This window comes from Euphorbia lathyris, chromosome 1, assembly GCF_963576675.1.
Source record: "Euphorbia lathyris chromosome 1, ddEupLath1.1, whole genome shotgun sequence".
NCBI lineage: Eukaryota > Viridiplantae > Streptophyta > Magnoliopsida > Malpighiales > Euphorbiaceae > Euphorbia > Euphorbia lathyris.
This window is the reverse complement of record NC_088910.1, coordinates 71284178-71300138: the sequence shown is the minus strand read 5'-3', so window position 1 is coordinate 71300138 and position 15961 is coordinate 71284178.

Below are 15961 nucleotides of genomic sequence, written 5' to 3'. Positions count from 1 at the left end.
TTCATGTTAGACGACCCCGAATTATTTCGGGACTAAGGCTTTGTTGTTGTTGTTGTTGTATACAGATTACAAAATATATTAGCTAATCCAACCAAAAACCAACATAGTAGACCTTCATTTCAAATCCAACAACATAGAATAGGAATGGGTTAGATAGAACAGCAAATAACCATCTCATATTTGAGTTACAGAAACTCAATGAACCAAAAAAAAACCAAGTACAACAAGCATTCATCTCAACCCAAGAACACTGAATGTGGTTCGAAGAGTTCCCAGAACTCGTGATGAACCCAAGAAAAAAAAGCAAAGTCAGAGAAGAGGAGATAGAGAGAGAGGACCGCACATTTCGAGCTTACCTTGCATGTCGAAGTTAGGGGTAGATCGGACCTCCTCGGGTCCTCAAAGGTCCTCATCGGAGGTGGAAAGGGAGCGGTCGCCACCGTCGCCGGAACCCATTCGACGGAGCCTCTTAAAGGCTCGAAATGAGACGAAAAGCCTTGGGTTTTGGTTAAGAGAGCCGAGAAAATGGGCGAAGGAGAATGAGAGTGGTGAGTAGGGCGGCCTGAGTTTATGGAGCTGGTGAGATCGCAATGAAGAAGAAGAAGAAGAAGAAGAAGAAGAAGAAGAAGAAGAAGAAGAAGAAGAAGAAGAGAGGAGGTTGCTGTACAAAAATGAGGTAAAACCCTAAATATCCAAATATATACCCCATTTATTAATATTTCGAATTAACCTCTATTATTTTGGTTATTTCAATTCGATCCCACTAGTTATAAGTTGTTTCGGTTGAGTCCCTACGAATTATAGTTTACCCCCTCTCATTTTATTAATTTGTGAATGCAACCCCTTTTGTTTTAAGTTTTCAATCAAATCCCTTAATCCAAATTAAATGGGCTGAGGCCAGCCCAATTCCGTCCCTCTCAGGTTTGAGGTAAAAAATTCAGGCCCATTTTTCTTTTATTTTCATTGCATTAAGTCTAAATAATTGGTTCCAATTTAATTAATAGATTAATTTATCTAGTTGAGTTTTTAATTTCTATGGACCACTTCAAATCCCAATAGTTTGGAATTAATTATTTTTGTGGCTCAATCTATTTATTTTCATGTATGTCTATTTTATGGCGATTAATATAGTGCATTATTTAAATTTTACGAGTTATGAATGTTATTTATTTTGTTATAAGTTTTATTTTTTTATATATAATTCATTTTGTTAAATTTAATCATAGATATATTAATTACTTAAATATCTCCCAAATTATTTTCATTGCCAAATACCCCGTCTTAGGATTAGATTCTTCGCGTTAATTTTATTTTATAAATTTATGCGTACATAATTAGTTTAATTCGTTAAATAAAAATAATATGAATATATTGTGTATATGTGATATACCCGATTCTAAAACAAAAATAAATCGACTCAACATGATTATCTTGAATTTTAATAAATCAAATCCAGTCCAAACCGATGAGAAAACCTCATTCGGACCTATTAAGAATATTTAAAATGTGCTTTACTAAAGTTCATATTTTATTTCGCGTATATGTGATATATGTAAAATAAATTTGAATCTTAATCCAACATGATTACGGATTTGTCATACACGTAACTCCAAAGCAAAAACAATTCAATTCGAGATTTTATCTCGAATCAATTAATCAAATAAATTCAAATCGACATGAAAATGTTATTTGAATTTAATAATACATCTAAAATATTCCTTATTGAAATCCATATCATATTTATTGTATATATGATATACGTAAAATAAAATGGTATTTCAATTCGATAAAATACAATTACGTGTATGTTATATACGCAATTCCAAATTAAAACAAATATAAACTCCATAACCCCAAAATCCACGAGTACTTGGTTTATATCAACAATTCAAAACAAAACAAATAGTAAACACATAATATCACAATAGTACCGATACGTCGGATGGGGTAGCGTGAGATCACATCTCTTCCCTACACGTAACCGGAAAAACGAACCTTCGATCTCTTCAAAGACCATCTTTATCAAAACCAAACCATATACATAGTCAATCCAAATAAATAGGACAACCAATCACGCACGTACACACATTTCTAAGTGATGATTGGTGGCGACTCGAAACGTAAATCACGAAAAGCGGATCGAGCCGGCCACGCACCCCGGCCTACGAAAAACTGGAAGCCAGGGTGCGACAGCTGGCGACTCTGCTAGGGAATTTCCTAGCTATGTAGGTGATATTATATGTTTAAAATATTATCTGTTATTACTTTGATTAACATATGCCTTTAATTATTACTTTTTTTTTAAATATGGCATATCACATATAAGCCACACTTTCACTTGTGCACACAAAGGTCATGTTATGATCTTACCTTTATTAGGATTTAGGTGAGACAAAGTACGGATACCAATCGAGAAATCGGGAACGGGTCCCGAAACGTTCTCAAGCCAAATTGGACATCCCTATCAACACTGAAGGGTTAAGGATTTGGTGACCGCTCGATTAGAACTATTGCCTACTAGCTTTGAACAACATGAGTGACTCATCCAATTATTCTCGGCTAGTTTAAGTCGTAACCTTATATTCATGAAAACGATTTTCGATAATTCAGGTGTTACCATAAGACCCCGAGCTTGAGTGACTCAACAACCCAAAGGCCCCCAATACTGCCGGCTGAATTATAATATTAGGGAGGCAACTATTTTATAAATTGCTTATTGACTTAACTTTTATTAAGTGAGGTATTTTATTTTAAGTCTCATAATCTAACCTAGTCTTGATTTGCTTTAGCATACATCAGACACTCATACATTCAACATTGACAATTATGGACATATTTCTAAGTTTATTCCGTTGAGCCAGAAATGGAATAAAGGGTCAACCCTAGGGAAATACTAACTATTACATACTTCTCTTTGGATCCTCCGTCTTCTCCTTGACGCCTTGAATTACAACAATATTCAATTTCTAAGAAACTTCAATTTACTTGAAGGGATTTGGATGAGAAGAGAAATACAATAGAGAGTAAGAGAAGGCAGGACACGCAGGTCCTATTTAAAATACCAAAAGACTGAATAACTATTATAGAGGGTCTAATATGTCCATAACGCCAAACGTGCAAAGACTCAATTAAATTAAATTAAATTGGTTGATTACACAAACTATTTATGTAATATTTTGTTAGTTAATCAAATTAACAACTTAATTAATTTTACATCCAATTTTATTCTTGTTAATTTTTGCATCCATTATATTAAATCTAATCAAATTGTAGCAAGTACGTATTAGATTAATATAACATGTATAAAATCAGTATTATGCATATCCTAATTAATTCGTATAATTCATTTAACTCTTTGAATTACTTATATCAAATATTTAAGTAAAACAAACTTTTAAATAAATTGATTTTGATAATCAAAACAAAATAATTATATTCTGAAAACCATATATATATATATATATATATTTAAGACCCGGGCCTGTTTTAAAACACTTTAAAAAACCCGTACCCAATGACATAGCTGCTGCCTTAGGGCAGCAGTAGGCGGCGCGGCCAGCAACAGTGGCGTGGGGTGGCTGCCTCGCGGCGGCGACCCCGACACTACTGTTTTATTTATTTATTTGTTATAAATAAATACATATATATATATAAATAATTGTTTCAAACGGTTTCAAAACAATTTTTCAGAATATCAGAAATCAGTTTTATCTTTTAGATTCAACAAAAACTAAAACGTTTTGATTATCTAACTATAAAACCTTTAATTTTGTTTAAACGATTATTAACCGAAATAATCAGGAACTATGCATAATCAGTTTTAATTATCAAGTAATCAAAATATATTTATCTTTAGATTAATTAAACTAACTAATTAATTAATTAACCTAACAATAAATATTCATTCAATTTGATTGAAATACTTTTATTTTCATCTATGAAATAACAGATTAACATAGTCTCTGATACCAATGAAGGAAAATAGACAAACCTAGGCGCAGCGGAATAATAATTTTTTTTATCTATTTTATCTATTTCCCTTTTCTAAGATCTGTTAATTGTTATTTCATATAAAGAGGGATAGAATAAAATACCTTTAGTGAAGAACTATCTACGGTTGCAAACGAAGTGCCCACAACTTCTTATAATCAACCCGTGAGCAATGAACGTTTTTGTTCAACATAGAAAAACAAAACTAATCAGTAATCAACCTTTAAAGTATAGCAATCGCAATGACTGCCTCTAACAGAAATCGATACGAGATCAAAGAGGGAGTAAGAAATAAAGTAAATTAGCCTAGACGAAAGACGGAACGGTTCCTCTTCTCCTTGTATTGAGTGTGTCAAAATTTATGGCTAGGGAGTCTATTTATAGACTTCTCAAAACCTTAGTCCTAGTTGTGTTAGGTAATTAATTAATTAGAATCTTATTCGGAATAGGATTACTAATTAGATAATTAAATAAACACTTAACTATTATCTAAATAATAACTAATTATATCTAGATAATTATTATTAATCAAATTAATAATTTAATTAGTGTTAGGGATAATTAATTAGAGTTTCAATCACATAAAACTTCTAATTAATATTATGAGATAATCCTTTAATTTAATTTATAACCATAATCTAATTATAATTATTAAATCAAACTAATATCCCTATTTAATATATGAATTTCGGCCCATGCACTATGTCTCACTAATTTACACTTTCGTCCACCGATTCCAAGTCCCATATGCGACCCATTAGGTCTTTTATTGCCACTAGCCGTATATATCCTTTGAAATTATTCATCACGATTAATTTCAACATATATATAATGGAATACCGTCGCGAGCTGTTACTAGCAGAACCTATGCTATTCCCCCAAAGCAATTAAGAAGTTAGGTTGATAACTGATGTTAACCTTTCTGCATTAGGTACATTATAATACGATCCTTCATCAACTATATCCTTTCGGTGAATTCCTTATAACTATGGAACGTGTCAAAGTTACATATAACAAAGAGTCCGGTTTTACTTGTACAGGTTGAATTTACTCTGAAAAGATAAGTTAAGTGAAATGTCTATTTCTACTCTTAACTCTATCACCTTGCAAGGATTTCAGTTAATTCACCATAAGCGGCCAGTTGGATATATCTCCCACCGAATGCTCAATCTGACATTAACTATTTTGCAATCACTTTGTGTGACACCCAACCCTGCTCTCACACACCCCAGGCTCTCACTTGTTGGATCGTACTCGCACAGAATCAAAGTATCAGACTCCATAATCCAGAATCACTAATTAACGAATGTTTGAGTATGAGGATTAGTTATACCTACTAATACCAATGAGATGAACAATTGACACATTAGATAAATCAATCCATACTGTTATCTCAAGTTGGGTCCCAATCCTAATGAACTCCTTCACCGGATCCATGTAACTATCTAGATATCTTAATATCTAAAGCTTGTGAGATCAGCTTTCTGTCTCGACAGAAAACATGGTTACATGCAAGTCTCAACAGTAATATGCCAACCCCTTTAACATATTACTTGACTTGGGTTTACTTTAAGTTTATTGTTCATGTTGTAAAGTACAATCTCACTTCATGCCTGTATGAACACTCTATAACTGCATTTTGGAATCCTTTTGCCATCACTCCTAACTGAATGCCAGTTATAACTTGTGCTCACCACTCTCTCGATGAGATCATACAAGGCTTGTGGTTCAAGATCTTCCGGGTTGCCATTTGCAATGGACTCAATCTGAATTTTATACGTGTTGGTGACTCCATTGTAAAAGATTTGCACTTGCATCCACATCGGGATGCCATGGTTTGGTACCCTCCTTAACAGTTCCTTATACTACTCCCAAGCTTCTGCCAATGATTCGTCCTCCTCTTGCACAAAACGAGACACCTCATTCCTCAGTTTGATAGCTTGCCTCGGTGGGAAATACTTCATTAAAAAGGCACTGGTCATGTCCTGCCAAGTTGTTATGGATCCCGGCTGTAGATTCTTCAGCCAATTTTTTGCTTTGTCTTTTAGAGAAAAAGAGAACAACTTCAACCTTATCACCTCATCGACAACTCCCTTGTTCGTTCTGAATGTGTTACACATTGTAACAAAATCTTGCACATGCGCATTTGGGTATTCATTAGGGTACCTACTGAACTGCACAGCGACTTGTAGCATTTGTATCATAGACGCTTTGACTTCGAACATGTTGCTCCCCTCGTTTGGCATCACGATACATGATGAGAGCCCTTCAGTGGTAGGTCTCGAGTAATCTCTTATTCTCATCAGTTGTAGGTTATTGTTTTCACCTTCTCCTTCTGGAGGAGGTTGTTGATCTGGTCCTCGGCCAGCCATTCTTATTTGTCTTTTGCCTTTCTCTTCGTCTAGCTCGTCTAACTCCCGCCTGATTCCTTCTACACGTTCTTTCTAGCTCAAAATCAATAGGAAAATCTGGTGGTCTAGCTCTACGCATAGACTGCAAGAAAGATCTGCCTTTGGCTGCACTATTTAACAAACAGGTCAAAAACACCTTGTTTCATAGAAATTTTCAGAAAATTTGTTGCTTTCAATCCCCGACAACGGCGCCAAAAACTTGTTATCCTAAAAGTAGACTCTAATAAGTGCGCTAGATACAAGTAATATTTCAGTAAGTAAAGTATCGTCTCCTCAGGGATTGATGAATAATTTTAACAGAAAAACCTTATAGAACAGGGTGTTCGTAGTGACGCAACTTCTTTCTTTAATTGGAAAATGGTTTTCGTGTGATTGATTAAGAATGACTAAAAGCGAATGGCTTTAACTAGTATGATCAGAATATGATGGTTTGTTTTTGTAAGAAGGTGGAACATGCTAAGCTACTACAGGAACAGGCTGCTGAAAGTACCACTTTCGTCTATTTATTCATGAATGAAATATGGTGAGGTCAAGGTCTTTGCTTTAGATTCACTTAAGTCAACTTTTGTGTGTTCTTAAGATTCTAAGATTTACTACAGCTTCAAGCGTCCTTAAAGTTGGTTCTTTCTTGCATTAAGCATGAAACAACATTTCATCTTTTAGAAAACCCTTGATACAAACCCCTTGTATCCCTACTTCGGGTTTTGTCTGTTTAATGAGAGATACATGATAATGAAAGCAGTTCCCCATCATTCATTAACATTGAGATATACATACTAAAGCATGCATTTTAAAGCATCATTAAACACCACATACAATAACATCATTCATTCATAAAAAGACTAAGATAACTTAAGAGTACCAGCCCTTAGCCGGCCTAACCCATTCAAATGACTACTCACTCATGGCGAAGAGTGAACAACCTAAAGTCGAGTAATGATACTCCATCAATGGAGTTCTTAAAGTTATTATAAAGCTTTTGGCTCTCTCAAAATTATCCGAAAAGACGTGTGTCTTCCCTCCACTATTGTTCTCTATTTAAAGGAGGGAGGCCCAGAGAATTAATTAAACTAAAATATTACAAAAAAGGATTGTTCTTTAAAAAAGGTTGAAGTGGTCTTTCATCGAAATGGGTGGTTACTTGTTGACACTTGAACACTCAAGGTCAGAAACTTCATATCATCATGTTGCTTTAGGCCGCCTACTCCCGCTTCCGTTCCCTGTCCTCGCCAGTTCTCAACTTTATCCGCTGGTCCGATGGGTGCTTTTGCCTTTTTCCTGCAAAACAGGCTGCACGGCAGCTGTTTTGACTCTTCTATTCAAGATCTACATAAAACCCTTTTTAGTCCTTAATTTATGCAATCATAAGCCTTAATTAGCCCCATTTATCTCACATAAGGTATGTTTATTTAGGATCACATAAGGTATGTTCTCGTGAGTGACAAAACTCAAGTATAGATCTCACATCTTCTTTCAGGGATACACCTACGAATAACATTGTCTCCACAAACCTTAAAAAGGAAAGGCTCATCCCATAGATAGTGTTTTGCATTGGCGAAAAACTTACGCCTTTATTGGTATGTGAGCCCGTGAGGAAGTATATTACCTGCTTGAACGTTTGCAAAATCGGAGAACCATGGTAATGTTGAAACGCTAAACAGTGATACGTGTGGAAAGAACTCCTTGATTTCTCTTTGCACATTGGTTTCATGTGGTTCAAACTCCAATCGTGAAAGGTGATCGGCGACCACATTAGCTACTCCTTTCGTGTCTCGTATTTCTAAATCAAATTCCTGGCGTAGGAGAACCCATCTGATCAATCTTGGTTTTGCATCCTGTTTAGATAAGAGATATTTTAGTGCGGAATGATCAGTGTAAACGATAACTTTTGAAAGCACAAGATAAGAACAAAATTTATCAAAAGCCAAAACAATTGCTAGTAGCTCCTTTTCGGTTGTTGTATAATTTTGTTATGCTTCATTCAACGTCCTACTAGCAAAGTATATCGGTTGAAAATTCTTATCTTTCCGCTGTCCCAAACATGCTCCAACTGCCAAATCACCAGCATCACACATTAGTTCAAAAGGTAAACTTTAATCGGGACTAATCATTATTGGTGCATCAATTAACTTTTCTTTCAATAGTTCAAAACCGGATAAACATTCTTTAGAAAAGTTAAACTCAACATCTTTCATCAACAGTTGGGTCAATGGCTTTGAAAATTTTGAGAAATCTTTTATGAAACGCCTATAGAATCATACAAGCCCTAGAAAGCTTCGGATAGCCTTAACATAATTAGGCGGTGGAAATTTTGCAATTACCTCCACCTTTGCCGGATCTACTTCTATGCCTTGACATGATACTTTATGGCCTTGAACAATTGATTAATTAACCATAAACTGACATTTTTCCCAATTTAGAACCAAATTAGTATCTTCACATCTTTTAAGCACTAGTTCTAAATTATGCAAGCAACTATCAAATATTTTTCCAAACATGGAAAAGATCGTCCATGAAAACTTCCATGAAGTTTTCAATCATGTCATCAAAAATTGCCATCGTGCACCTTTGAAAGGTAGTCGAGGCATTACATAATCCGAAAGGCATTCTACGATAGGCAAAAGTTCCATATGGGCATGTAAAAGTTGTTTTCTCTTGGTCGCTTGGAGCAACCGGGATTTGCATGTATCCGGAATAGCCATCTAAATTACACATATAAGCATGTCCCGAAAATCTTTCAAGCATTTAATTGATGAAAGGTAAAGAAAAATGGTCTTTCCGGGTGGCATCATTCAATTTTCGATAATCAATACACATGCGCCACCTGGTTACCTTTCTTACCGGAATTAATTCCTTTTTTTCATTAGCTTGAACAGTTATACCTCCCTTTTTAGGTACAACTTGTACCGGACTTACCCAACTGCTATCCGAGATTGGATAGATGATACATGCATCAAGGAGTTTTAGAATTTCAGTTTTCACCACTTCCTTCATGCTTGGGTTTAGGCGTATTTGAGGTTGGACCGTCGGTTTAACTTGTTCCTCCATGAAAATTTTGTGTGTGCAAATAGAAGGGCTTATTCCTTTGATGTCCGACAATGTCCATCCGAAAGCTTTCTTGTGATCTTTAAGCAACTTGATCAATTTTTCTTCCATTTCACCTATCAAATAAGAAGAAATTACAACAGGTAAGTTTGAGTTTTCACTTTAAAATGCATATTTCAAATGAGATGATAAGGGTTTAAGGTCTAATTCGGGTGGCTCTTCCAATGATGATTGGGGTCTCGGTTTGTCCTCTCGAACGAGTTTCTCATACTGATCACGGATCCACATGCAATACTCGGGGTCATGATTCAAGTTGGCAATTGTTTCTTTTACTTCTTGATCGATCACAACCTTTTCTTGATTCAACCCAAGACCATTTAACACCACTTTTTCCAATGGGTCTTCAAACATGTTATTCTGAAAAACATCCTTAACAACTTCGTATATTATATCAAGAAAGTTACAATGGTCAATATTGTCGGAAGGATATTTTAAAGAATTGAAAGCATTAAAAATCACTTCCTCATCTTGTAACCGGAGAATTAGTTTCCCTTGTTGCACATCTATAAGTGTTCTCTGGTTGCTACAAAAGGACGACCCAAAATTATCGGGACTCGATCATCCTCCTCCATATCAAGAACAATAAAATCAACCGGAAAGATGAATTTATCCACTTTAACCAACACGTCTTCTACAAACTCCTTGGGGTATGCTAGAGAATGGTCGGCTAATTGTAAGGAAACCTTAGTGGGCTTCAGCTCTCGTAAACCCAATTTTCGAAAGATACTTAATGGCATGAGATTTATGCTTGCTCCAAGATCACAAAGAGCTCTTTCGAAATACATACCACTGATAGTACATGGGGTAGAGAAACTTCCTAGGTCCTTTAATTTGGGTGGTAATTTATTGAGTAGGATAGCCGAACATTCTTTCATTAATTTCACTGTTTCATTATCCTCCAATTTTCTCTTTTTGGAAAGTATATCTTTTAAAAATTTAGCATAAATGAGCATATTTTCCAAAGCTTCCGCGAACGGAATATTTATGTGTAATTTCTTAAAAATGTCGAGAAATTTGGAGAATTGCTTTTCTTGTTTCTCCTCGTTCAGCCTTTGAGGAAATTGAATTTTTGTTTTGTAAGGTTGAACAAGTGGATCCGCAAAAAGCTTAGGAGGAGATGAATCTTGAGGTTGAGAAGTACTTACCTCATCTGTGGTATCTTTTACCTCTTTGCTCGGAGCCGATTGTAACTCTTTGTTGTTTCTCAATGTGATGGCTTTCGCGTGCTCCCTTGGGTTTGTTTCCGTGTTGCTTGGAAGAGATCCCATAGGACGTTCGGACATAGCTTTTGCTAATTGGCTTATGCTCGTTTCAAGCCCTTTTGTAAACGTCTCTTGATTTCTCTTCCACTCCTCCATACCTGCAAGACGAGATTCCATTTTTGTAAGAATTGTTACAATAGCCGAAGCTTCATCACCATTATTTCTCTTTTCATTAGAATTAAATCTGGGTGGAGGTCTTTGCGAATTTTTCACATTTTGATTATTAGTCCATGAGAAATTAGGGTGATTTCTCCAACTATTGTTTTATGTGTTAGAATAAGGATTAGGTTGCTTAAAATTTCCCACAAAATTTGCACTAGCGATGTCCCCAAAGAATGGGTTTGTTGCTTGATAATCCTCACTCTTATGTCCACTTAAACCATATAAATCACACAAATTATTTTGGTTCAAATTAGCCATTAATAGATCCATTTTTTTATTTAACTCATCAATGCAGGATCTTGATGAGAATCAACCAAATATGTTCCCGCTCTTGTTTCGAGGTTTTTCTCCGCTTGCCAATGAGAACACCTTTCCACCAATTCTTGGATTAAATCATAAGCCTCCATTTGGGTCTTCTTAAGGATGTTTCCACCTGCGGCAGAATCAATTGTGGCATAGTTAGCGGAAGATAAACCATTATAGAAAATACTAACCTGTTGCCACTTCTCAAATCCATAATGTGGGCATTTCTTCAATAGTCGGCGGAATCACTCCCACGCATCGTATAATGTCTCTCTCTTAGTTTGGCGAAAAGAACTTATCTCATTTTTGTACATCGCCGTTTTAGATGGAGGGAAGTACTTAAGCTAAGAATTTCTTAAGTAACTCATCTCATATCCCAATGGACCCGGCCTCGAGAGAATCCAACCCGTCAGCTGCATCATCCCTTAAAGAAAAAGAAAACAATTTTAGTTTAATAGCTTCTAGTGGTACCCCATTTTGCTTAAGCATAAAACAATGTTTAACAAATTTATTTAAATGGGAGTTTGGATCTTCTCTCGGATCTCCGCCAAATTGAACAGAGTTTTGTATAAGTTGGATCATTGTCGGCTTGATCTCGAAGTTGTTTGCTCCAATGGTAGGTTCCACGATACTTGAATTCATGTCCAAACGGTTTCGAGTGAGTAGATCCATGATGGAACGTTCCTCTTGCGCCATGTTTTCTCTTTGATTAGCCAAGTTCCTGTGGAAAGTATGCTCAATTTCAGGATCAGACAATAATAAAGGCCAGCTTATACTTCTTGTGTTCGTAAAAGAAAAAAATAAAACATCTAAATTAATAGAAGTTCGACTAGATTAATATTACAATTCTACCATCCCCGGCAACGGCGCCAAAAACTTGATGTGCGTTCTACGTATACGTGCATGTGAAGGCAAGTTTACCTTAGTCGTGTATCAAGTAATAAAGTGAAAGTAGAGTATCGTTCCCACGAGGATGGTGATTATAAGTACTAATCTTTTTGCTTACTATCTATTATTTAAACAATCGAAATGTAGAGTTTGCTGGACAACCACATTAAGACTTAATTAAAAAGTGAGATGAAAATTGTACAAAATTAGATGAGAAAATGCTTATAATGAAAGAAACTAAGGCTTCTAGCTTCACTTAACCTCTTTGCTTGGTAATAACACTTAACCCCTTTTAAGTTGTTTTATCCTTTTTAAGATGGCGATTTTACTTATTAACTAATAGATTCTCGAGATTGGCTCTAAACTCTCGATTAATTACTTTCCCTTGGTCGGCTCAAGTAATTAATCTAGAGAAGCATTAAGTTTTATTAATCTAAACCTTTTTAACCTACTTTACATTGGTCCGGCTAATGTGATTACTTAAGATTCAAGAAAAACCGCTCGAGTAATTAGTTCTAAACTTTCGATTAATTACTTTCCCTTGGTCCGATTCAAGTAATTAATCCAAAGAAGCATTAAGTTTTCTTATTTCCAAACCTTCGATTTATTACTTTCCCTTAGTCTGGCTCAAGTAATAAACCTAAGATTTGTAATAAGATTCATGAAAAACCTTGAAAAACCAATAAGCCACACTAAATGGTCATTAGGTCCAACTTATGAATTTCGATTAATCAATTTAATCACGGTCAATATAAACGATTAATTATATTCAAGTAGAGAGTTGGTCCATTTCCTACAAGCATTAAGAATCATAAGTTAGTTCTTAAAAAGGATAAAGATAACTTAAATAGGTTAAACGTAATTACCACATAATTAAGGTTAAGATCCGCTTTTAGCCTTAGTTAAGGGGGTTTTAGCCCATGATTAGATTAAAAACACACCTTAGAAAGATAAATAATGGAGTTCATAGTAATAAAAGAGATTGAAGTTTAGAAGAAACCGTAATGACGATTGTCGAACGAACTTCTTCGGTAACTTTAAACTTACTTTTATTGGATGAACTTTTGCACAAACAATAACTTGAGCACAATAACAACACTTACAAAAGAAAATACAAATGATTCTTGACGAGAAGAATCAACAAACTAACATAGAGGGGGGAAGAATTAAGCCTAAGCTTGGTGTGTCTTCAAATGGCACCCAAGGCCTCCTTTTATAGTAAAATGGCACACATAATTCCAAAGACCAAATCTCCTTATAGCCTCCCACTCCCTAATCTTCTGAATTTAGCATTTAAGGGAGGATGGTGGAAGACTTTAACAATTTAAGAGTTGAAATGTGTAAAGGTGAGAAAGGAATCATATGCTTCAACATGTTTATCAACTTTGGATAATTTTCTAGGCCTGATACACTTCAAATTTGGAGAAGTTATTATTAGTCCCTTGTTCATATTTCTCTTAGCTTTCCAACACATTTTGAATCGCCTCAATCCGAGTCCGTATGAGAGAGATACGTTGAAAATACGAAAATGTCTCAAATCTGTCCTAGTGTGAACAATTGGACTTTTATCTTATAGCACCCATCCGCGACGAAGTGTATGCTGATGTCACTAAAACTCATTTTTTCTGGTCCCTTTTACTCCCGAGTTGTCGCCTTAACCCCGACTTTGTTATTTGTACCGAAAACCTTGCGAAAGTCCCTAAAAACACACAAAGTGGCTTAGATACATAAAATGAAGAAAATATACAAAAAAATCATTATTAAAATGGTACAAAATAACTAGTAATTAAATACTAAAAATGCTATAAATTACGACGATAACACACATCATCATGCCCCCCTTGCATGTTATTCGCACATCATCATGCCCCCACTGCATCCTCTTGAGTCCATCTTCTGGAAGTTGCTACATAACATGCCATATTGCTGATGTATTATTCACTATGCCATTTTCCCTTTCACATGACACAAGAAACTTGACAGACATTTGTTTTTGTGTCGTCTGAATATTTTTCGTGACAATATTTTAACTCTATGTCATCTGAATGCAAAATAAAAAATACGCTCGATTCTCAGATGACGTTACGATTACAGTCTGCTGTCATCCCAAAAGAACGCGATTTTTATGGAAAAGTTACTTAACCATCAGACGACACTTTGAATAAATGACTGTCATTGTTATACGAAAATAAAAAAGCGGCAACCAAATATTAGAAAAGCGGAGGAGCAAAAACTCTAACTTTTATTTTGCGCGCTTAAAAAAGAACGGGTATATAAGGCTAATTTAGCCTAAACCCAGTCTTTCGAACCGCTCTTCTCCTTCGATCTCCACCTCTGCAAAAGCCCTAAACACAATTCATCTTCTCCTGCTTGCTTTATCTCTATCAATCGGGTGAATCATCTTCTAGCTCATGAATTCTTCATCTCGGTAAGGTTCTTTTTAGGGTTTATTTAAGACATTACGCTATGTTCATGATATTGTTCTTGAAATTATTATACTATCTGCATGTTAGTTTTGACCTAATCTACTGCATATTCTTTCTATAATTCGAAGTTTGTTTGCTTAAAATTAGGTATTTACATTCTAAAATAAGGGTTTTATGTGGTTTTAGTATATCTGTTTATTTTTTATGTTTATTTGGTTTTTTGGCAATGTTGTTCGAATTGGATGATTCTTTCATGTACTTTTGATGATGGGTTTACTTTGGATGATTCTTTCATGTACTTTGATGTTGGGTTTACTTTGGTTGATTCTTTCATGTACTTTTGATGTTGGGTTTACTTTGGATGATTCTTTCATGTACTTTTGATGCTGGGTTTATAGTCTTGCAGATACATTTACATATAGATATTGGGTTTCTTTGCTGTTTGTTGTTTGTCAATGTATGTGTTTATTGTTATTAGTTAGAATAAAACTGATTATAGATTATGTTTGTTCAAGATGGATAAATCATGGATGGTGTCTGATAGGAGATCACTACAGTTTAGAATAGGCTTACAAGAGTTTCTGAAGTTTGCAACTGATAATGCTACAAACCCAAACTATATTTTCTGTCCTTGTGTCAAATGTTGTAACCTCAGAGGTGGTAGTATTGACTTCATTAAGGATCATTTAATATGTAATGGAATTATGAAAACATATACACCTTGGGTATGGCAAGGTGAGTGTTCTATTGCAGACTCAAATCATATTTGTGAGGGTTCTGAAATAGTTGAAATGAACCATGACTTAAGGAGAGATTTAGAAGAAGATGGGTGCTTAGTAGAGTCAGATAAATTTATGCATTTCGTTCATGATGGAGACAAGCCTTTGTATCCTGGTTGTACTAAATCCACCAAGATGAATGGTTTAATACAAACCTTTAATCTGAAAGCTAAACATGGTCTGACCGAGTCCTGTTATACAGACATTTTATTGTTGTTTCACTCCCTTCTTCCTGATGGGAATGAAATGCAATGTCTGCTAATGAGGCAAAAAAACTCTTCATGCTTTAGGGATGAAATATGAGAAGATTGATGCATGTCCTAATGACTTCATTGTATAGAGATGTTAATGAGGGTGCTACACGATGTCCATCATGTAATGTCTCTAGGTGGAAACTAGCTAGGGATAATACAGAGAAGGTAGGGGTAGCAGCTAAGACTTTATGGTATTTTCCACCAATCCCAAGGTTTAGAAGAATGTTTCATCAGTCCACAGTTACCGCTAAGGATCTTACTTGGCACTCGACTGGTAGGAAAAGGATGGATTGATGAGACATCCAGCTGACTCCCTAACTTGGCAAATGATTGACACTAAGTAGCCATATTTTGGTAGCGAACCTAGGAACCTTAGGATAG